The sequence below is a fragment of the Piliocolobus tephrosceles genome, chromosome 4 (genome assembly GCF_002776525.5).
Source record: "Piliocolobus tephrosceles isolate RC106 chromosome 4, ASM277652v3, whole genome shotgun sequence".
Lineage (NCBI taxonomy): Eukaryota > Metazoa > Chordata > Mammalia > Primates > Cercopithecidae > Piliocolobus > Piliocolobus tephrosceles.
In genome coordinates, this window is record NC_045437.1 from 105,758,328 (window position 1) to 105,782,222 (window position 23,895).

The 23,895-nt window shown below is 35.1% G+C and overlaps 1 protein-coding gene across 1 annotated transcript in view; it reads left to right on the forward strand.

Moving 5' to 3' along the window:
- Window positions 1–23,895, forward strand: part of FER (FER tyrosine kinase) — a 408,129-nt gene that overhangs the window by 149,779 nt on the left and 234,455 nt on the right. The gene's annotated exons all lie outside the window — the stretch shown is intronic.

The following is a 23,895-nucleotide window of genomic DNA, read 5'->3' on the forward strand; positions in this document are numbered from 1 at the left end:
CCTCCCTCCCTCCCTCCCTCCCTCCCTTCCTTCCTTCCTTCCTTCCTCTTTCTCTTTCTCTTTCTCTTTCTCTTTCTCTTTCTTTCTCCTCCTTCTCCTTCTCTCTTCCTTTTTCTTTCTCTTTCTTTTTTCTATTATCTATCTGTTGATCTATCTATCTATGTATGTTGGTGGTTCTCACCAAGTGGTCATTCCGCACCCATGACACCCTCCCCAGCACCCCCCCCGCACATACCTGGGACATTTGGTAGTATCTCCAGACACTGATTGTCACAATCAATGGGTGCTATTGGCATCTAGTGGGTAGAGATTGGTGATACACAGAACCTCTTAGAATGCGTAGAACACCCCCCCCTTCACACTACCAGCACAAAATTATCTAGATCAAAATATGAAAAGTGCCAAGGTTAAAAAAGTCTGAGCTATATCCTTGGCATTTCCTGTGGGTAACTTATAGAACTATTATAATTATGCTATAGCTGATATTTTAGTAATTTTTACTTTATGTGATTCTAAATGGTATGATTTGATTAAGTGGATTCATATGTCTCCATAGCCAAAAAAAAAGCCTATATCTGAGAATATGGTAAATGTAGAAATGAATATGAAGTATTTAAACAACTTTGGTTATTACTATTACATATTAAAATTAAACTATTGTGGTTGTTATTAATATTGAGCCATATTAATCTACACATCACTTTGTGAATTGTGAATTATGAATCCTTCCTCTCCTTCACTGTCCTAGCTGTAAGGATCTCAGCATATGTACCAAGGACCCTGTAAATTCCTTTTCTTGCTTCGTGATTCTTGATAGGTATCTGGCATATGTGTTCTTTCAAAGGAACTTCTGAAAAGTTTTCCTTTTGTTTGGCTTTTGAATATCTTATCTAGTAAATCTTTTGTTCACTGAGTGTGGTTTATAATATTTCCGTTACCTTGCGGTTGTGGAATTGGTTATTTAAAGGCTTGGCCAGGCGCAGTGGCTCATGCCTATAACCTAGCACTTTGGGAGGCCAAGGTGGGTGGATCACAGGATCAGGAGATCTGGACCATCCTGGCCAACGTGGTGAAACCCCATCTCTACTAAAATACAAAAAAAAAAAAAAAAAAAAAAATTAGCTGGGTATGGTGGTGTATGCCTGTAATCCCCCCGCTACTCAGGAGGCTGAGGTGGGAGAATTGTTTGAACCCAGGAGGTGGAGGTTGTAGTGAGCTGAGATCGTCCCACTGCACTCCAGCCTGGTGACAGTGCAAGACTCCATCTCAAAAAAAAAAAAAAAAAAAAGTGATCATCTGGAGTTTAGTATTTCATAATCATTGAAGAGAAGTTTTGTTTAATGAATACATAATGTTTCCGAGGTAGTGTATAGTGTAGCTTAAGAGAATGAATTTCTTTCTGGCACCTTCAATCTCTGCTCTTGTGTCCATTTATTCAATGGTGATAATACTTTATATATTTTTACAAGATGGTGCTGCATATTTCATTTTATCAAATTTATTTTAAATTGTTGAAATACTAATTATAAATTAGATCTTACCTATTTGCTGAAGCAATGCTTTTAGTCATTAAGGATTTTTTTGTAAAAGAATGCTATAATATATGTAGTTTAAAGCAATAAATTATTATTTTACAAATAAGACAGGGCATTTTTACAAATTAATGCCAATTAATGAGATTTTACAGCATTTTTTCAGGAAAATTAGAAATCTTTACAATGCCTAATTCCTAAAACTTAATAATACGTCTGCATGTATCAGTGAATCTTTGTGTAATTCAGTTTTTCAATTAATAATTAGAGTATTATTTTTCAGTTTACTTGGAAACAAAAAGAATCAAAGTTTTAAATGATTTTGTCCCCAAATAACTGTTTAAGCATTGCTTTATGAATAATGTTACAAGAAAAGCCTGGAATTCACATAAGCAGTTCTGTTGATATTTTCTCTTTATAAATTCCATTGTTATAAATGGTATACAATTTCAATAAGAGACTTATTTGAATATTGGAAGAATTGGAAGACCTCAAAATGAAACTATTGTATCATGGAAAATTGTGCAAATTTGTGTAAATATTACTTGAGAGCAGGAGAGACAATGAATTATTTCCACATGAGTTTTGGAGAGAACAAACATTCTCCATGATCTTAGTTAATGGCAGTGTTACTGAAAATACCGACTCTTCGGTGGTGAATGCTTCTGTGGAAGAGTGCTTTAAGGAACTGTAACCTTGAAATGTGCCATCATTGGGTATTCTTATAAAGGTTCCAAATGATCAAGTGTATAATCAGGGTTGGGGTTGTATAGTCAAGTTCTTAGAATTATTGATGTTTATTTTAGCTCTCTAAGTCAATGAGAGTTAAAGCTCATTGTTAGAGTTTGAATGTTTGTTCTCTCCAAAACTCATGTGGAAATTTAATTGCCATTGTAAGTGTGTTAAGAGTGGGACCTTTGAGAGGTGATTAGGTCAGGAGGGCTTCACCTTTGTGGATGTAATTAATGTCTTTATAAAAGAGGAAGTTCAGCTCCCCTTTACCTCTTTGCCCACCTCCCCACCCCTGCCATGTGAAACCAAAAAATTCTTTCCCTTTGGAGGATGCTGTGTTCAATGACCCATCTTGGAATTGGGGATTAGGCTCTTTTCAGATGCCAAGTCTGCTAGCACCTTGATCTTGGACTTCCCCGAACTGTGAAAAATAAATTTCTTTCTTTTTTTTTCCTTCACAACTATACTAATGAGGAAATAAATTTCTGTTTTTTTGTAAATTACCCAGTCTTAGGTATTCTGTTATAGAAGCATAAAATGGTGTAATACTCCTAACTATTAATTTATAAAAATCTAAAAATGTATAGACACAGATAAATCATCTTCATAGGACAGGTAATCCCTCTAATGTTGTCTTTTTTCACATTAATCTGGCCAAAATACAAAGAAGAAAATGATTAATTTTAGTATAATTCTATTTCATTTATTCACTCAGGCAGTCTTTACTGAGTACCTACTATGTGCCAAGCACATTTCTAGGTACATGGAATACATGAGTGAATAAAAGTAATAAACAGTCTCATCTGTTAGAGGTTGTATACATCATTATATGATGAATGGCAGTTAATAAATAAGTAAATTATATATCATGTTGGAAAAAAAGTGGTAAGGAGTAAAAACAAAGCAAGGTCAGAGGTTGGGACCCAATTTTAAATGCAAGTCAGAATAAGCATCACTGAGAAGGTGACATTTGAAGAAAGACTTGAAGCAGAAAGCTAATAAACTGCTTCAGTTTTGGGGGAAAGAGCATTCCAGCCAGAGGGTACATCCGTTGCAAAGGCTGTAAAACAGGTGCATGTCTGGACTGTTCAAGGTTTAGCAAGAAGGTCTAAGTAGAAGGAAATGTGGAAGTATGGGGAATGAGGTTAGAATAGTAATGGAGAACAGATCTTGAGGCCTTGGATTATGAATTTTCTCTGAATGAAATAGGGAGCCATTGGGTAGGAGGGCTGTAATAGAGGAATGACATGCCCTGACTTTCAGTTTAAATTGGATAGGTATGGCAACTATGTTGAGAGTAAACTTAATGTGGGGAGTAAGGATGGAAAGATGAGACAATTGCAGTAACTTACATGACAGAAGATGACAGTTTGAGCAAGGATGGTGAGATACCACTGTTGGTCAGAAGTGTTTAGCTCCTGTATATATTGTGAAGCTTGAGGCCATGGGATTTTCTGTGGATGTGGAGTATGAGAGAGCGGAGTCAAGAATGACTTTAAGGTTTTTAGCCTGAGCATTGAAGGAATTAAGTTGATTTCAAGTGTGGTGGAAAGACTACACATAGAGCAGCTTTGATGAGGAAGATCAAGCCTTCAGTTTGTTTTTCAAAAATGACTAGTCAGCAGAAATTTGGGTATTTGGGCTTGGAGTTCAAGAGTATGATTTGAACTGGAGGTAAAAATTTGAGAGTCGTAGACATCAGATGGCATTTAAAACCATTTGACTGTAAGAGGTCATCAAGTGAGAGAGGATAGAGAAGAAAAGAGGAACAAAGACTGAAGTCAAGTTAAGAGGTCTAAGAGAAGAAGAGGCATCAGTAGAAGAGACTGAGAAGAAGAAACCAGTGAAAGAGAAGAAAATCAGGAGAATCTGGTGTCCTGAAAGTCAAGTGAGGAAAGTATTTCAAAGTAGAGAGAGTGATCAGTTGTGTTAAATGTTGTTGATGGGTGCAGTAAGGTGAGAACTGATAGTTGAACATTGTAGTTAGCAATACAGAGGTCATTGGTGAGCAGTTTTAATGGAATGGTGGGGATAGATCACTGATTAGGGTGAGTCTAAGAGAAAGAAAAGAGAATAATTGTGTATGGTGAGCATAGACATATTTTTCATGGACTTATGCTGCAAAAGCATATGAAAAATAAGGCAGTAAATTTGAGAACATTGGGGTATTTAAAGAGGAGGAAATTATCGTATCTGAACGTTATAGGTACAGTCCATTAGAAAGGGGAAAGCTAATCATTTTGAGAAGAAATGAGTCAATTAAAAAAAAATTAGAGACGGGGTCTTTCTCTGTCACCCAGGTTGGAGTACAGTGGCATGACCATAGCTCCTTGCAACCTCAAACTCCTGGGCTCAAGTGATGCTTCTGTCTCAGCCTCATGAGTACCTAGGACTTAAGGTGCAAGCCACCATGCCTGACTAATTTTTATTTTTTAATTTTTGTAGAGATGGGGTCTTGCTATGCCACCCAGGCTGGTCTTGAACTTCTGGCTTCAAGTGATGCTGATGCCTCACCCTCCCAAAGTTCTGGGATTACAGGCATGATTCACCATGCCTGGCCCAGAATAAATGTCTTAATAAGTGAGAGAGGATGGGATCTAGTATCCACATGGATTGGCTTTAATATTGGCACAATAATTGGCAAACAGGATGGTAATTCCTGGTTATGTGGGTGGTGATTTTGTGAATGTCCTCTTCTGATTGCTTTGTGTTCTCAGTGAAGTAGAATTAAGGTCAGGGTCATTTGCTGAGAGTGACGATATGGGAAGAGGGTATTGGATGTTTGAAGAAGGTGTGAAATCATCTAGCAGAATGGAGAATGAATGGACTAGGACAGTGCAGTGTGATTGCTGAGTAGTAATAATGGTTCACCTAAGATTGTGGTTCTACACAGTACAACCAAGAATATATGGTGGACTATGTAATACTTGGATCCTGAGTTTAAGGTGGGACTTGTCAACAGGGTTGTACTTTTTTCTGCCGAGTGTGTTCAGCCATCCTAGCATGATGTAGAGTGGGCAGAAAGTTGGATGTCTTTAAAGCTGTGGTTATGCTAGATAAGTATGATGAATTAAGTAAGAGAGGGGAAAAGGAAGGAAGATGTGTGTAAGAAAGTGATTATAATGATTAAAGAATTAAAGCTGTGTAATAGAGAGGCCATCAAGAGAGGAATGGAGTGTAAGGGAAAGTGCTTTGAGGAGATAGGTTGTTAAATCAGGTGATCATGGCATAATAGATTAGATAATAGAATCTTAAAATTTTGGAGTTTCCTCTAGCCAGTGACAGTAAGCAGAATCAGAAATAAAAGTGAAGCATCTTCAGTGACACACCCGTAAGAGAATATAAGAAATAATAATCGCTTTGTGTCTACCACAGCAATAAAATCCTGCCATTTTACAAACCTTAATATTATTAAAAAAATAATTTTGGTAGACTGGGCGTGACGGCTCACACCTATAATCCCAGCACTTTGGAAGGCTGAGGTGGGTTTACTGCTTGAGTTCAGGAGTTTGAGACCAGCCTGGGCAACATGACGAAACCTTGTCTCTACAAATATATAAAAATTAGTTGGGTGTAGTGGCACGTACCTGTAGTCCTAGCTACTCAGGAGACTGAGGTAGGAGGACTGTTTAAGCTGTGTAGTTTGAGGCTGCAGTGTGCCATGATTGTGCCACTGCACTCCAGCCTGGGTGACAGAGTGAGAGCCAGTCTCAAAATAAAATAAAAATAATTTTGGTCTATTAGTAGAGTAACCTTTAAAAACCATGAATCATAGTGTTACCTTATTTGCAAAGGTTCACTCTACTTCTCTGAACTTAACAGAGTGTTTCTAAGACTTAGGATAACATTGGAAAGATTAGTCTTTTCTGCTATACCATCAAGTTTATAGACTACTGGAGGGGAATAAATTCATTTGAACTTTGGCAGTACTCTTTATTAAAGACAAAAAAAATGGGCTGTAAGAATACATATCTTTAGAGCATTTAGAGAGAAATGTCTTTGAGGCCATTATAATTACAAAAGGAGAAGTACAATGATAACTTATGGAAGGTTTTCCTAGCAAAACCGTAGTTGTATTTATTTTGCTAGGCTGGCAGTAGTACTAGTCTGAGTTTTGTTGTATTGATTTGATTCGTTAGATTAGATAACTTCTTTATTTTATCTGTGTATTTCCCATTAGTTTGTGGGATGTTAAGAAGTGTTCCACAGAGAAGTGAGTTGCAGAATTTGAGTCATGTTAGGTGAAGCCAAAAGAAACAGTAATATTGACTGCAGGAACTTTTTCTAAGCCTTTCATATTAAATGTCCAAGAGGGGAAATAGTATATGGAATGCAGTGTTTCTGAAAATATTGTCCCAATTCCCTTTCAAGGAGCCTCCTGAGAGGACCGTAGTGTAATGGAACATACTTTGGGAAATGCTTAGTTAGAAGATAAATTCTTTCTTATTTAATTAGGATAATCACAGATTAAATGTCTAATAATTCTGAAGACATTTTGAATTGCTTATGTGTTCTTGAATTTAAGGATTATTTTATATAATGCTTCAATTCTAGCTCTTTGGGGTAGAAGAATCTGCCTTCTGGGACAAATTAGGAGGGTGAACTCTATTGACTCATAGTGATGAGAATATCAGAATTTTCTAATCTCTAAGTAAACTTCAGCTGCTGACTTTCTTATTATATTTATTTATTAAGAGACATGTTCTTCATTCTTTTTTTAATTATCTGGTTTTAAGAACATAATAAGTATTCAGTCAGTATATGCTGAATTAAAGAATTGGACTTTCTTTTCACTACAGAATAATCTGGTTATTTTACTTTATAACAATATATGCTTTGGACCAAACATACAATAATTTTGATTGAAAGAATCTCCCTGATATGTCAAATATGTCTAGAATTGATGGCACCATAAAATGAATTTCTCCTTTATAAATATAATTAGGTACTCTATATGATAATTGCCTTTGTTTCTGAAATTACGCATTTTGTTTAAGCCCTTTTGCTAGACCAACACACAACATAGATTTTTCTTCTCTGCACATGTTACTTAGTTTTGCTTAACTGAGCAGCAGTATCAGTAAAATCCTGCTTTGTTACGTTTTCAACCAACAACACATTTAATTTGTTGGCTAAAAATTGTCAGGCCAGGCGTGGTGTTTCGTGCCTGTAATTCCAGCACTTTGGGAGGCCGAGGCCCGTGGATCACTTGAGGTCAGGAGTTCGAGATCAGCCTAACCAACATGGTGAAACCGTGTCTCTACTGAAAATACAAAGATTAGCCAGACGTGGTTAAGAAAAGGTTCCTTAACCTTTCTTAATTTTCTTTTCCATAGAGGGAGGAAATGAATATATACCTTTTTTGCCTTACAGGATTTCTGTGACACTGAAATGAGATAATGTGTATAAACATATTTTGTATATTATAAAATCCTGTAGAAAAACATCAGATTCTATTTCAGTTTTTCTAAAAATGTACCTTAGTTTACAGGTAAATTAATTGATAATCACTGAGTTCTTAAATATGAATTATAGATTTTCTGTAGGATTATTTGACATATTTCTTATTTGTAAAGGAAAAGCCTTAATTTCTTTGGATAGGTAGTACATGCACATGTACGTGGGTCTGAATGTCCTTTCTTAGTGTCTCAGTTCTCGTCCTTAGAGGTAATCTTCCAGAAGTGTTGTATGCAAATAAAAGCCCAAGTGTAAATAATTTGCCTCCTGTTCTTTTTATATAAGTGTTAGAGCATACAACAGTAGTGTTCTATATCTTGCTTTTTTACTTAATGCATCTTAGGTATTTTATAACAGTGAATGTATAGTTACTTCAGGTTTTTTTTTCATTTATCCATTTAAAAAGCAAATATTTATTGAATATCAGGTGTCAGGTATCATTTTAGGTTTTGGGGATACAGTAGTGAAGAAAATAGAATTTTTTTTCCACTGTTGTGGGCCTTTTACTCTAATTGGAGGAGGCAGTCAGTAAACAAACAAATAAATACATAGTGTGTCAGGTGGTGGTAAATTCTTTTGAAAAAAAGACAACAAGATTGGGGGCAATAAGGCAATGAGTGCTGGGAGTTATTTTTATGCATAGTGTGGTTAAGGAAGGATTCCTTGATAAAGTGGCATTTGTGCAGATATCTGGAAGACCTGACTGCTTGGGGTGAGAATATTTCAGGCAGTGGGAAGAGCAGATGAAAGGAGGAACCAAAAGGAAGCCAGTGTAGCTGAAGAGAGAGAAAGTAATAGGAGATAGGGTCTGAGAATTAATGGGCAGTTAGATCATAAAGTCATACAGACTTGCGTAGGACTTCAGTGCTAACTCATAGAGAAATTAGAAATCATTGAGCATTCTGAGTGAGGGAGTGACATTTTAACATGGTTTTCAATTTTTTTGTTGTAAAAACATCTTCAGTGAAAATATAATACTATTATGTGTAGTTTATGTGTAAGATACATTTTAGGTTTTGTTCAGCTTACATAGGTTTAGATTTTACTGTCAAAATAGTTGAAAAGTTTCTGAACCTGAGAACAATGTCAGTTATAGATATTAATTATAACATTAATGCTTCGGTTTTGTAGGCTAGTAAATTTTTGCTTCCAGCTTTTCTGTGGCGTGAATTTTTACCATGCTGAACTTCGGTGTCTTAATAAACCATTACTATAATTGAATTCTTCTATGGATCTGACACCTAAAGTATATTTACAGTTACGTGTTATACTGTATATAAATTTGATATATAAATTTCTAACTTATGAAACAGGTAGGCTAGGAGGTGACTATGATTATAATCATTTTCGAGATGATTCAGGTCAAGATTCCATTCATCAATAGCCATTTTTCTTTGGCTCATATAAATGAAGTCATTTCACATCATGTTAGCCAATGGATGGTGCCAGAAACATTCTTTTTCATTAGGCCACAGTATCTTAAGTATTAGGAGAGAAAAAACAATGCTTAAATTTTCGAAATGTTTTTTAACAGTTACCTGTGTTCGCATTCATATGAAGTGGATATATAGGCCAAAATGAAGTAAATAAAAATTAGATTTTCCATTTGCTTTTGGAAAGAACTATATATATATGTGTGTGTGTGTGTGTATATATATATATTTCAAATTTATCTTTTAAATTATGAATTTGTTAATTTCTTAGCATAAACTAACTGGCCAGGGGTGAACTAGCCCTAGAAGGATATAATAAAAGGAGAGAGAAGATAAAGTTAGGTAAGAATTAAATATCTACTATGATTAATGCAAATAAAAAGAATTCCTCAGATTTATTTATTCAGTCACTTGGGATTCAACAGTGCTTAATGATTACTTACCACAGGAATATTATGTAATGGGGTTTTGTGGGAAAGGTGGGTCAAAGAGATTTAGAAGCTGTTATAGGATTTGGTCGAAGAGATGGAGCACAAGTAATTGATTTAACAGTTAATTGAAAGTTGGCTGAATTTTGACTTGTATGTATTTATACATTAAGACATTTTTTAAACTTGTGTTTAGCAGTACTTATATATACTCAATAAATGTTTATAGATGAAATGAATAGGTACAGAATTTCAAAAGCAGGTTAAAATTGATGTAACTCAATTTTTAAAATGGTTTAAATGTTAAAATTGTTTTCATCAAATATTTCCCACTTTATTAATAAGCAGCTGTGGCAGTGGTATTCTAACGGTGAAAAAATCTGTGGTAGTTACAGAGATAATGACTAATGAGTGGTTGTGATAGAATCTTTGCTCTAGGGAGAGCCCCAGCTGTAGAGCCAGACTTCTTGGGTTTGAGTCTTTGCCCCACCACTTAAGTAAGTGCAGGGTATAAACCAAGTTATGGGACTTTTTTGTCCTCATTTCCCAATGTGTAAAATGAGTTACTGTGTTACCTACCCTTGAGTTTGTGGCAGGAATAGTTAATTTTATACATTTAAAGCATGCAGAACAGTGCTTGTCACTTAGTAAACTAGTATTGTCTAATATTTGATTATTTGATTAAACATCACAGAAGCAATAATAAGTTAATGTGTGTGCTTACTTTTTCGCTGGTTTTTTATCCCTGTTCTTGATATTATTTTCTCATTAAGCATAAATCCTTCCTTTTAAAAATTCAAACTTAATTTTTAGATGATAGGTAAGCATGTTTGGAATCTACTCTTCTCTGTACTTGAAATATTGTTGTCCCTTAGCCACAATAGATTGGAAAACATTTTTTAAAAAACTGTCATGTAATTAACTATGACTTATGCATTACCTTCATAATAGCCTTTTTATGACATTATTAGAGTTGATCAGCTATTTTTTTCAGAAATTTTTAGTGTTATTAGTTTAACTATTAGAAGTCTGCTTTTTTCCTTTCTCATACATAATTAAAGTTTGTGTTTAAATTTTTACATGATGCAATTTTTGTAAAACATAGCACATAATCCCATTATTTTAATGTTAGTTTTCTTTTCTAGTTTAATTTGAATGAAAGAAAAAAAATCCCTAAGTACAATTATATCTTATTTATTCATTACTAAAATAATATATCTATATATTTAAATTTGCTGCTATGGAAAATAATTAACAGCTTTTGATACTCATATTGCTTCCTTTTAACAGTTCTCCTTTCTGCCATCTTATGCAATACCATGATTTTATTCATTCTACCAGTTGAAATCTGTTTTTTTCATTTCCTTTGGTCCCTTTCTGTCAGTATTGTTCAAAGACTATCTTTCTAACGTTGGAGTAGGGTGGAAAAAAATGTGAGAATTGGAGTCAAATTATCCTGGGTTTAATTGCCTTTAGGTGGATTTTCACCTGCTAAACTACAATATCTTCATTGATAAAATCTAATTAATAATATACACTTCATAGGATTGTTGGATGAATTTATGAATGAATGTAAAAACAATGTACAGCCCCAGATACAATTAGGAAAGTGCTTAATGCACATTTGGTTTTTGTTCCTATTCTTTCCCCTTTTTCTCCATTTCCTTTTCCCCTCTTTTTTTTGTCTCTTACACTTTTCCCTCCCTCCCCTGCCTTCTCATAAAACACAATTAACCAACTTCTTTTTTTTTTTTTTTTGAGATGGAGTCTCACTCTGTCGCCCAGGCTGGAGTACAGTGGCACAGTCTCGGCTGACTGAAACCTCTGCCTCCCGGGTTCAAGCAATTCTCGAGCTCAGCCTTCTGAGTAGCTGGGATTACAGGTGCCGCCACCACACCCAGCTAATTTTTTTGTATTTTTAGTAGAGACTGGGTTTCATCATCTTGGCCAGGCTGGTCTTGAACTCCTGACTTAGGGATCCACCTGCCTCGGCCTCCCAAAGTGCTGGGATTATAGGAGTGGGCCCCTGCGCCTGGCCACAGTTAACCAACTTCTTTAAGTATCTGTTATGTGCCATGGATGTAGATAACCTGGAGTAGTAGACAAGAGTCTCTGCACTCTTAGATCTATATTCAGCAAGCAGAAAATTGCAGTAAACAGAGGATTAACAAGAAAACATCAGATAGAACTAAGTACTCTGATGAAATTGATCATTAATATTCCTTAGGCTTCAGTATTTAACACTTAGTCTTCAATTTGTTGTGTTTTCTTTGTATTCAGGTATTGGTGGATTTTTTTTTCTTTTGTCATGATTTAGACATCAATTGATTGACACCCAAATGTACATTTTCAAGAAAATTGGTAATACTGGAATACCACTCCAGATAAAGACAAAAAATGAAAGCAGAGAGAAAGTTAAGTGATTTAAACAATTTCATGCAGAAAAGGTTAAATGTGGTAAAACACTTTAGTTTATTGAAAACAATTTCATTATTATTTATATATCAATTAGATTTTCTTCCTTTGATTTTCTTTTTTAGATTAACTATTTACCTGACAGAGGTAGTATTACCTGGCATTCATTTTGTGTTAATTGAAAAACAAAAACTTTGGACTATGATGGTATAGCTTAATGAGGGTATATTGTTTGATAAACTGAACAGAAATTTAATTACCTGAAAAAGGAAGATATTTAAATGCATTGCTGATTTGCTGTAATAACTTAAAAAATTTTTTTAAACCTTTTTTCTTTCCTTACATTGTTCTAATGAAATAATACCTGTTAAGAATGAAATTGCTGAAGAAATTTCTGTTGATAGATTAATAGTTCTTTTTTCCTGCCTATACAATAGTTTTTGGGTGCTCATTAAAAAATTAATCAATCAAAAAGTAATTGCTTGGCATGTAAACCATCATATAACATGTTCAAGTCATTTTGTTACGATTTTTAAAAATAATTTAATTTTCTTCAACCTGAAAAAAGTCATTCCAACCTATACAATTTGGTTGCTAATCCCTCTATTAAACTGAATAGTATTTGTTTTAAAATTTATATTTGAAGGCCAGGTGTGGTGACTGGCTCATGCTTGTAATCTCTGTACTTTCAGAGGCTGAAGTTGGTGGATCGCTTGAGCTCAGGAGTTCTGGACTAGCCTGGGCAACATGGAGAAACCCTGTATCTACAAAAAATAAAAAATTAGCTGGGTGTGGTGGCACGTGCCTGTAGTCCTCAGGAGACTAAGGTGGGAGGATGGGTTGAGTCCAGGAGGCAGAGGTTGCAGTGAGCCAAGATCACATCACTGTTCCCTGGCCTGGGCAACAGAACCAGACCCTGTCTTAGAAAACAGACAAACAAAAATTATGTTTGAAGGTGTTGCTATCTGGCGACTTAATTGTGGATAGATTTTTGACAATGTATGTAGTGAAGGATTTACATGTTTTTATCTTCAAAATCTTGTGTCTTGAATTTTGAAATTATTTTATGACATTAATTTCTTTAATTGAAAGTTTTTATAAAGAGAATATGTGAATGTTATGATTTATTGCTTCATTTGGTACCAGATGAATTTTAAATCCTATTTTTTATTATAGTATTATGCAGAAAGTTGTTTCTCATTATACATATTTAAAAGCTTATGGATCCACTGTTAATTTTTTAAGTCATCGGTTTACTTGGCAAATCACAGATGAAGGATGTGATCTGAAACTAAGGAAAGGTTTTCTCTATCACAATGTATTTAGAGATCTTTGAGAGTAGAGGCTAAGTTTTCTTGAAAATTCTCAAGGTTGTGTAAAAAATCATTTGTTCTTTGGAAGGAGAAACAACTCATTCAAAAAGTATCGGTTACACTTCTATTCTGTATTTAGCTATATGGTATATGTTGTCAGAGGAGTATAAGAAGAATATAAACAAATTCAGATTTTTAAATCTGCCTTCTTTTTGAAACTTGAATTAATGCTGTCATACTGGTGATATTAGGAAAAAAAACATTTGAACAACTAGAAGGGTACCACATAGTTAAGAAACAATCTTCAGAGAGACTAATAGAGAAGAACACTTTGCTGAAGTAAACGCCTATGTATATGTATTTATATATGTATCATATATACTTATATATATTAATAAAATAATATTTTGAGGAAAACAAAACTATATATTGGATAAATATCAGTTTTGATTTTAAACTTGTGCTACATAAAGAGGAAATTTCCGATGTATTAAATGCTCAAATAGTTTTAAAAAACCACAAAACTACTAGAAGAAAATATTAGTGAGCATTTTCCTATATTGAAATTAAACTGCATTAAATTAAATTAAATTCAGTTTAATTCCAAATTTCCTGTGTTGAAATTAAACTGAATTAAAATGCAGGATAAAAACTGGGAATAATATGTGCTGCTGATGTTACAAAGTATCAATGTTTGTAAATGTATAAGTAGATCATTGAAATTGGTTTAGAAAAAAGTAATGCACCAATTAAAAATGGGCAAAGATTATGAGTAAGATATTCATAATAGATTAAATATGAATTTTTGTAAGAATATTTAAAAACTTTTCAACCCACTAGTAATGAAAAGAATGATTAAGAAATGCAGTTATAAAATAATGAGCTATTAAACTTGTCTATCACCATCTACAGTGGCTTTCTTCCAACCTGTTCTCTACTCTAGCCAAAGTTATCTTTTAAAATTTCAAATCAGTCTGGTTATAGTGGTCACAGCAAGAATGGATACGATGGCTTTTTATGACTTTCAGGCAAAACACCAAATTTCTTGACCACACTTAGCATAATTCCCCTATTCTTTGGAAGGCTTTTACTTTTTTTTTTTTTTTAAAGGTTTGTTTAAAATTTAATTCCATTTTAGATTCAGGAGGTATATGTGCAGGTTTGTTACATGAATATATTGTATAATAGTGGGGTTTGGGCTTCTGATATACCCATCACCCAAGTAGTGAACATTGTACCAAATAGGTAATTTTCAACCCCCTCCACTCCTCCAAATTCACCCTTTAGGAGTCCCCAGTGTTTATTATTTTCAGCTTTGTGTCCAATATACCCATTGTTTAGCTCCTACTTATAAGTGAGAACATATGGTGTTTGATTTTCTAGTTCTGAGGTTTTTCACTTAGGATGATGGATCATGGCCTCCAGCTCCATCTAGTTGCTGCAAAGGACATTATTTCATTATTTTTTTATGGCTGCATAATATTCCATAGTGTATGTATACCAGATTTGCTTTATCCAGTCAACTATTGGTGGATATTTAGGTTGATTCCATGACTTTGCAATTGTGAAAAGTATTACTATAAACATATGAGTGTAGGTGTCTTTTTGATATAATGATTTTTTTTTTCTTTTGAGTAGATACCCAGTAGTGGGATTACTCGGTCAAATAGTAGTAGTTCTATTTTTAGTTCTTTGAGAAATTCTCCATGTTGTTTTCCATAGAAGTTTAACTAATTTACATTCCCATCAACAGTGCATAACATTTTCTTTTCACCACATCCACACTAACATCTGTTGTTTTTTGACTTTTTCAAAATAGCCATTCTGACTGGCGTAAAATGATATCTCATTGTGGTTTTAATTTGCATTTCTCTGATAATTAGTGATGCTGAGCTTTTTTTTCGTGTATTTCTTGGTCATGTGTATGTCTTCTTTTGAGAAATGTGTGTTCATGTCATTTGCCCACTTTTTTTTTTTTTTGAGATGGCATCTTGCTCTGTTGCCCAGGCTGGAGTGCAGTCATGCCATCTCGGCTCACTGCAAGCTCTGCATCACGGGTTCACGCCATTGTACTGCCCCAGCCTCCTCAGTAGCTGGGACTACAGGCACCCGCCACCACGCCCAGCTAGTTTTTTATATTTTTAGTAGAGACGGAGTTTCACCGTGTTAGCCAGGATGGTCTCGATCGATCTCCTGACCTCGTGACCTACCCGCCTCGGCCTCCCAAAGTGCTGGGATTACAGGCGTAAGCCACCACGCCCGGCCTCCTTTGCCTACTTTTTAGTGGAGTTGTTCATTTTTTTCTTGTGGTGTTTCAGTTCCCTATAGATTCTGGATATTAGTACTTTGTTAGAGTCATAACTTGCAAATATTTTCTCCCATTCTGTAGATTGTGTGTGTGTTCTGTTCATTGATTATTTTGATGCGTAAAACTTTTTAGTGTAATTGAGTCCCATTTATCTGTGTTTGTTTTTGTTGCATTTGCTTTTGGGGTTGTTGTCATAAATTCTTTGTGTAGGCCAATGTCTGAAAGAGTGTTTCTTAGGTGTTCTTCTGGAATTTTTATAGTTTCAGGTTTCCGTTTGAGTCTTTAATCCATCTTGAGTTAATTTTTATATATGGTGAGACATAGACGTCTAGTTTTATTCTTTTGCATATGGCTAGCCAATTTTCAGAGCACCATTTATTGGATAGGGTAGCCTTTCCTCATTGTTTATTTTTGTCAAAGGTCAGTTGGTTGTAGGTAGATGGTTTTATTTCTGGGTTCTTTATTTTGCTTCATTGATCTGTGTCTATATTTGTACAAGTATCATGCAGTTTTACTTATGATATGGTTTGGCCGTGTCCTCATCCAAATCTCATCTTGAATTGTAGCTCCCATAATTCCCACGTGTTGTGGCAGGTACATGGTTGGAGGTAACTGAATCACGAGGGCAGTTTCCCCCATACTGTTCTCGTGATAGTGAATAAGTCTTACAGGATCTGATGGTTATATAAGGGGTCTCCTCTTTTGCTTGGCTCTCATTCTGTCTTGTCAGCTGCCATGTAAGAAGTGCCTTTTGCCTTCTGCCTTCCACCATGATTGTGAGGCCTCTCAGCCACTTGGAACTGTGAGTAAAGCCTCTTTTTCTTTATAAATTACCCAGTCTCAGATATGTCTTTATCAGCAGTGTGAAAACGGACTAATACAAGTTACTATAGCCCTGTAGTATAATTTAAAGTCAGATAATGTGTTACCTCCAGATTTATTCTTTTTGCTTAGGATTAAACAACAAATTTCATTAAATGACCCGCCTAAAGGGTTTACCTTGTCTGGCCCCTACCATGGACTTTTTTTGTTTTTTTTTCTTGAGACAGAGTCTCGCTCTTGTCGCCCATGCTGGAGGGCAGTGGCACGATCTTGGCTCACTGCCACCTTTGTCTTCCAGGTACAAGAGATTTTCATACCTCAGCCTCTCAAGTAACTGGGATTACAGGCGCCCACCACCAAGCCTGGCTAATGTTTGTATTTTCAGTAGAGACGGGATTCCGCCATGTTGGCCAGCCTAGTTTTGAACTCTGACCTCAGGTGATCCACCTGCCTCAACCTTCTAAAGTGCTGAGATTGACTACAGGTGTGTGCCACTCCGTGTGGCCCCATGAACTCTTACTAATCTGAATGGATACTGGTTATAATCACAGACATGACGCTATGAAGCGAGCAAAACAAGAAAGGAAGATATAAGGGTTGAAGGCCTGGGAGAAAAATTTTGGGGGTATAACCTGGGCTGGTTGTATCAATTGAGTTATGAACAAGTGTTATTGGAGTAAGTAGCTATCAAGTGTGGTTTGAAATCTTACAAGTGAAGAAATTCTGACTGGTAAGTTCCAAGTTACAAATGGTAGAATGAGTTACTGAAGTTGAGCATAGATGAGTACTTTTGGAGGTGAAGCCATCCAAGGAACTTTGAGGCCTTGGGTATAAGAATCATTCATGATAATGCTGGGGGTTGAGCTGGAAAGAAAATAATCTTAAGCTACTTGCCAAATACCTCAGTAAATGAAAGGGAGTGTCCGAGAGGTAGATGAGAGTACTGAGAATGTAAATGTCCACAAATGGTTTCATTTATGCTATTATTATACCTATGGCATCTCTTATAATTATTTTCTCCTTCATACATTTTTTTTTTTTGCATTGAGGTACAATGCAAAATTATGTAATAATAGTATCCCTGGGTCCTGACCTAAACCCGGGTAAGCCACAGCAGAGGGGATTGCAGCTCTGCTTGGGAAGTAAGCACAGCTGGGAAGAACAAAGCACCAACTGGGGGTCCTCTGGTTTTTCCACACAACATTTCTGGACTTCAGCTCTTTGCTATGCTAAGTGGGCTGCCAAGTAATTGGACCTACCCTTATGGAGGGGAGGAGACAGAAAGCTGGAAGCTATTTTCTATATAAACTTTTACTGCTTAACACAGTACCTGGCAAAGAGTAGGTACTCAGTAAAAATTTTTTGAACATGGTTAATGTTGCAAAATGAAACCATCAGCATTTAGGTAGCAGTTTTTACTTAAATGTGTGACTCTCTGCACAGATTCCTTGTATATAAATACCAAACAAAACCAAAACACTCAGCTAATGTATAGGGATAAATTAGTCTGGAATCTGTGTGATAAAGTAATAAACTCATAATTCTCACAGAAAGGAAAGGATGCAGAGTGGTAGTCTTGACTAACACATCATTTATAGATAGGCAAAGTAGAAATTTGGTATGCTGTGTTATCTAAGCAGGGCCAGAATGTCTTCTAAAATCTCTTAGCCACAGTGACTACTTTGGAAAGCCTATTGGGCAGTATCTACTAAAGAAGGAAATGTGCACACCCTGTGACTCAGTATATCCGCTCCTGGATATATACCCAATAGAAATACATATATAGTCTTTCAAAAAGGCATGTACAAGAATATTCACAGGAGCACCATTTATAATGACCCCAGGTAGAAACTGTCCAAATGTCAGTCAACAGTAGAATACATAAATTGTGGGATACTTACCCAATGGGATACTCTGCAGTAATGAAAATAAGCAGATTACAACTACATACAGCAGTATGGCTGAATCTTACAAAAATAATGTTAAGTGAAAAGATACCAAACAGTACATATTCTGTGATTCCATTTATATGGAGTTCAAAGAAAGGTAAAAATAGTCAATGACATTTGAAGTTAGAATGGTGGTTCCTCTTGGTGGGGTGAGTGTAGAGACTGAAAGGGGCCACACAAGAGACTTCTAGAGTATAGATGGTGACTTGTTTCTTGATCTGTATTCTGCTTACAAGGACTTTTTCAATCTGCAAAAATGTATAACCCGCACACTTTTGATTTGTAAACTTCGCTATATTCATCTTGTACTTCAATGAAAAATTTTAGAAAAAAATTGTTCTAACTTAGCATAGGACCAAAATGAAAGCATGCTTAACTTCTCTCTCTCTCTCTCTCTCTCTCTGTGTGTGTGTATGCGTGTGTATGTTAGTTTGTGTGTTGAGCTTTCTATGGCTATCTTTTCAGAATTATCTGGGAGAAGGAGGAGCTTTTTAAACTATATATGCCATACTTACTTTTCTCTGTTACCCACTCTCTAACCATTATTATTACGTTTCTTCTATGGACCATGTACCTCCTCTTCTTTCTCTTTTACTGAGAAACTATAGTTCACTATTATTTTTGATAACAAAGTGTTGTATTCTTCAGATCTCTTGTGGTTGAAAAATAATGACTATTGGGCAAAGGATTTTTGTCTTAAAGATCCTTATTAAATTCTGAATGCCTCTTGGAGAAGTAGCATGTTAAGCATCATCAGACATTAATATGTACCTCAAATCAGGGGCTTGGGGAATTCAGGAGCAGTGGAGTCAGCATGGAAGTGGATAGCACAAGCATGTGAAATGATACTTTGAATGGTAGTCTTTATTCTGATAGACAGGCTAGTGAGGGGCATAGTGCTGGAACAGAAGGTGAAAAGTTGCTGAAGATTAATTTAGCCCATTTCACAAATTTGTGTAAGCCTAGCTCTTCCCTTTTCAAAAGTAATTTAGATTAAGAGAAGTATATAGGAAAAAATAATTTAGAACAGCGGAGAAGGCTAGGGAAAAGTTCTTGAAATTTTGGAAAGAAGAACACATTTCTTTTCTGTAGTATAGCCAGGAATGGTGGTGGCTACAGGTGTAAGCAAATGGGTTTAGCAAAGACAAGGAGGGTATGGGTTAGGCATGTAACTTGGAAGGAGTTGAAGTAAAGTAGGATGTGGATTATGAAAGATACTTGGTTTCAGAAGTCAGTGAACAAAGGACTGAAGAAGGTCAGGTAGAGATAGAATCCAGTTAGTAAGAAAAAGCTTTAGTTGTCTTTTGAGAGATTTAGTTAACCTAAGAGTCTCCAGAACCTTAGTCATTACAAATAACTATTTTTGGCCTGGCCCAGTGGCTCATGCCTGTAATCCCAGCACTTTGGGATGCTGATGCAGTTGGATCACCTGAGGTCAGGAGTTTAAGACCAGCCTGGCCAACGTGGTGAAATCCCGTCTCTACTAAAAATAAAAAAATTAGCCAGGCATGGTGATGGGCGCCTGTAATCCCAGCTACCCTACAGGCTGAGGCAGGAGAATGGCTTGAACCCGGAAGGCCGAGGATGCATGAGCTGAAATCGTACCATCAAGATTGACACTTCATCTCAAAACAAAACAAAAAAAACAAATAGCTGCTTTCTAAAACTCTGGTAGTTAAATGGCTCTTGTTTGTTTGTTTGTTTCATAATAAGGCGCAGTTTTTGTGGAGCCTGAACATTGTTCTTATTCCACAAAGGACTTTTGTTTTTTTTTGCAAGGGGATAAATTACTCTGTCCTAATTAAAATTTAATTTTGGCGGGAACTCTTTTCTTTCCCCCAGTTTTTTGTTGCTAAGGCCATTAAGGAAGAATTAAGAAAGAGGTAAAGGAGATATATGTCAGAAGAAAGGTAGCAAGAGAAACAGGTGAGGGCAGGAAGATCAGTAAAGAAAGGTGAGGAAGATGAAAGGTAAAGAACAGGAGAGAAAGAAAATACAGAAATGAGAGGCAGATAAAAGGACAAACAAAAAGGGAGTAGGAAAAAGGAGATGAAAAAGAGGGCCTGAGGTAAGAAAAGCTTTTCATTCCCTCTTCTCTCACTTTTCCCATACTCCCCTGCTTGACTCAGGGTACTATGATATGACCCACTTCCCTCTTCTCTCCTGCTTTACTCTCCAGGTTTCCATTTTTATTGACTACTGACTTGAGAACTTTTCCTCTGTTTCTTTTTTAAACTGGAGCTGTACAAGGTAAGAATTCATAGACAAAAGGCATTGATTATATTTGCATTCTCAAATTAAAAATATTTGGAATTTAAAATAAAAATATTTATTGAACCAATCTTACTTAAAGGTGTCAAAACTCTTCCTTTATAGTTTAATAAAATCTAATATATAGATATAATTTGTAGTTCAGATACTTAGGAAAATTCATTATTACACTTGATTCAAGTTTTACGTCAGGAGCCTAGTACAAATAGAAAATTTGTTTATCTGTACTTACGTGATTCATTCCAAATTGTTGATTCCCAAAAGCTTTAATTGGGAGGTATTTAATAAGATAAAATGAAATGGGAAATATAGATGTTTACCTTAATAATTTAGGCACCCCGACACCCCACCAAACAGAAATCTGAAGTGTAATTAATTATAGCATTGGATTGGGAGGGACCTGGATGAGTATAGACTTGCATTATATATATAGTTATTTCAATTTTCTATTAATTGTGTTATGGGTATTTAGATATAGCTTATGTTAGCAGTGTTATATAATTATTACAGATAGCTGTACTTTTTGATATAGTGAGCCTTTTCCAATTTTATTACTTATAAAATATTCATAGTCTTTGCTATTTATTAGGCTCAAGTGTAGGTGTGTTATTAGAAAAGAAAATTGCCAGATAACTCTGTCATGTTCGCTCATGGGTTGGATGGCATGAGATGAAATTCAAGTAATCTTGAAAACTGTTAGTGAGATTCATTTTTGTTCTCCCTTTGTGTGTAATAGAATTATATAGACTTTTTGGATAACTGCCATCAATTTCGTATTATATTTGATCATGTTTTCCAGGATTTAATTCCTGTATTAAATCGAATACAAATTAATTGAACATAGGATTCTGTATTTTGATCAGTTAGCATTTGCTAGTATGATACAATATTCTGTATCATCTTTTATTCATATAATTGTCTTTGTGTATTAAACATGAATTTAATCAGAAAATTTCGTTGCCAGGCTTTATAAAATAATAATGACAATCCACGAGGCTGTCTTTTATTCCAAAGGACTATGATACAAAGATAATATATAGATATGTTGATTCTGACTTTTTGCTATTTAACTCAACAGAAATTAATAAGTATGTGCTTTCTAGCTTTTAATGACAGCATACAATTTAGAGGCCTAATTTTAACTTAGTGGTTGCTCATTATAATTTTAAAATTATGCTGAGGAATTAAATCATAATTGTTTCTGTTTTTAAGATAAGCCATGCTTTTAAGGTGATGGAGTAATTATTGCAAACACTTAAGATAATTTGGTATATGGGAAGTAAAACAAGCATGGACTAGTCACACTAGACCAATGAAACACTGGTCTTTTGTTCTCCACGGGAATATGAAAGTCTAATTTAACTTTTTTTCAGATAAGTCAGTTTAAGTAGAAATAATTTAATTTTTGTCTGCTCTTCCTTATTGTTTTCTTGGGCAATCTGGGGGGATGTTGCCTCTTTCCCATTTCCCAAAGTCAGAGACAGCTTTGATTTCTTACTGAGTAGGTGTATGATGTAACTTGTGATTATAACTGAAAACCAAAGAACACAAGGGAAGCTTCTTGTTTGCTTCTAATTTTCCTTAGAGTCAAACAGATGATTAACAGGAAGTATGAAAAAGCTGATGCTTTAAGCTTCAGGTTTATTACCTCTAAGAAAGGTAGCTCAGTAGAATGACCATGTCTGGGGGTCTGAAGATGCCAAGGAGCATGATGTCACCAACTCTTGGTAATCAGGTTTTTGTTTTAAATTGTTCAGAGGTAAGACTGTTATAGCTCCCTGAATAAGTAAACCTCACATTGCAGGGCTTTTTGTAAAAGATTTACATGCTTGTATTCATTTACTCATTTATTCATTTCCTACCTTACTCCCCAGAGTATTTGAGGTAGCTAATGACAACAACATTTGGGAAAATATAAATATAAAATAAAATGAGAACCAGAAACAATGTAAGTTGTAACAGGATATCAAGACTATAGTTTATAGGATGTATGTATAGTTACTACCCTAGAGCTATTATTTTGTCTCTAAGCTTTCCAAAGGCCAAAATGAAAAGGGAGATAAAGTCATATAACACTCTTAAGTAAAAGAAAGCATGTCACATTGCAGGGGAAGCAAAGCTTTTCGTTGTATTGAGCCCTAATAGAATTTCTTACTGGAGGCTTTCATTCTGACTTTTGTAGTGGCAGTGCCCTTTACAATATCACTAAAGCTAATGTAAGAAAGAGATTCATAAGGCCATCTCTTGCAGAATCTAGAATCCATCAGTGAAAGTGGAGGCCATGACATCAAAACGGTGCTATGTGGGCCTAAGAATGCAACAGTCTCTAAATTGATTTTATCCAGTAATGGGCGGTGGACTGGGTGTGTTTTTAACAATCCTTTCTTAGTGTCACTTTTCTCAGCTAAAGTTTGGATATGCAATGGATAATTGTATTCTGTGGGGAGTTCTCAGTTGTATTCTGAGGGGAGTTCTCTCTCAACTGCAGATATTTTATACTTGCTTGAGGCTAGATCTGTAAAATTAGTAGGATTTATTAGTTAATTCATTAGCTGAGTTTCAAAAATTTTGAAGCTGTATTTTTAAACAATTAGATATTTTCTATGTTAAAAATAATGTTTATGTTTGTGAAATTATAACTCCCACAAATTATTCAAGTCATTTCCCTTGTTAGGATTAAAAAATATTGCTGATGATTGAAGGGTAATTTTCAGTGTTAAACTTCAACTTTGCTAACAATTTTCATTTTACATTTTACTCATCAATATCTTACTATTTCTACTTTTTTTTTAAGTCGGGGTTGGATCTCGTAGTTGTAGTTGGTTATCTTGATAGTTGTAGTTGGTTATCTTGATTTCACTTTGTAGAGTTTTTTTGATAGCTTTATAGATGATCAATATTTCTATAGGTTTCATAGATGAGTAAAGAGTACAGAAAATTTAGCTGTTGTATGAAACATGTCCTATTTTGGAGGGAGTGTTTTTCTAAACAAATTTATTTGGTAGCTATTAAAATGGAAAAATTTAAAGTTTCCAAAAGATTCTTTGAGAGATACTTAATTTGATTCATTGACATTTGTCAATAAAGCCTCATAAGTAATTTTAACATGCCATTTAACAAAAATTACTAAAAGAACTAATCCTTAATTACTCTTCACGGTGTGCTAAGCAGTATGCTATATATATAACATACTTTATATACTACTGGCAAACAGTCCTGCAAAGGAGTTATACCA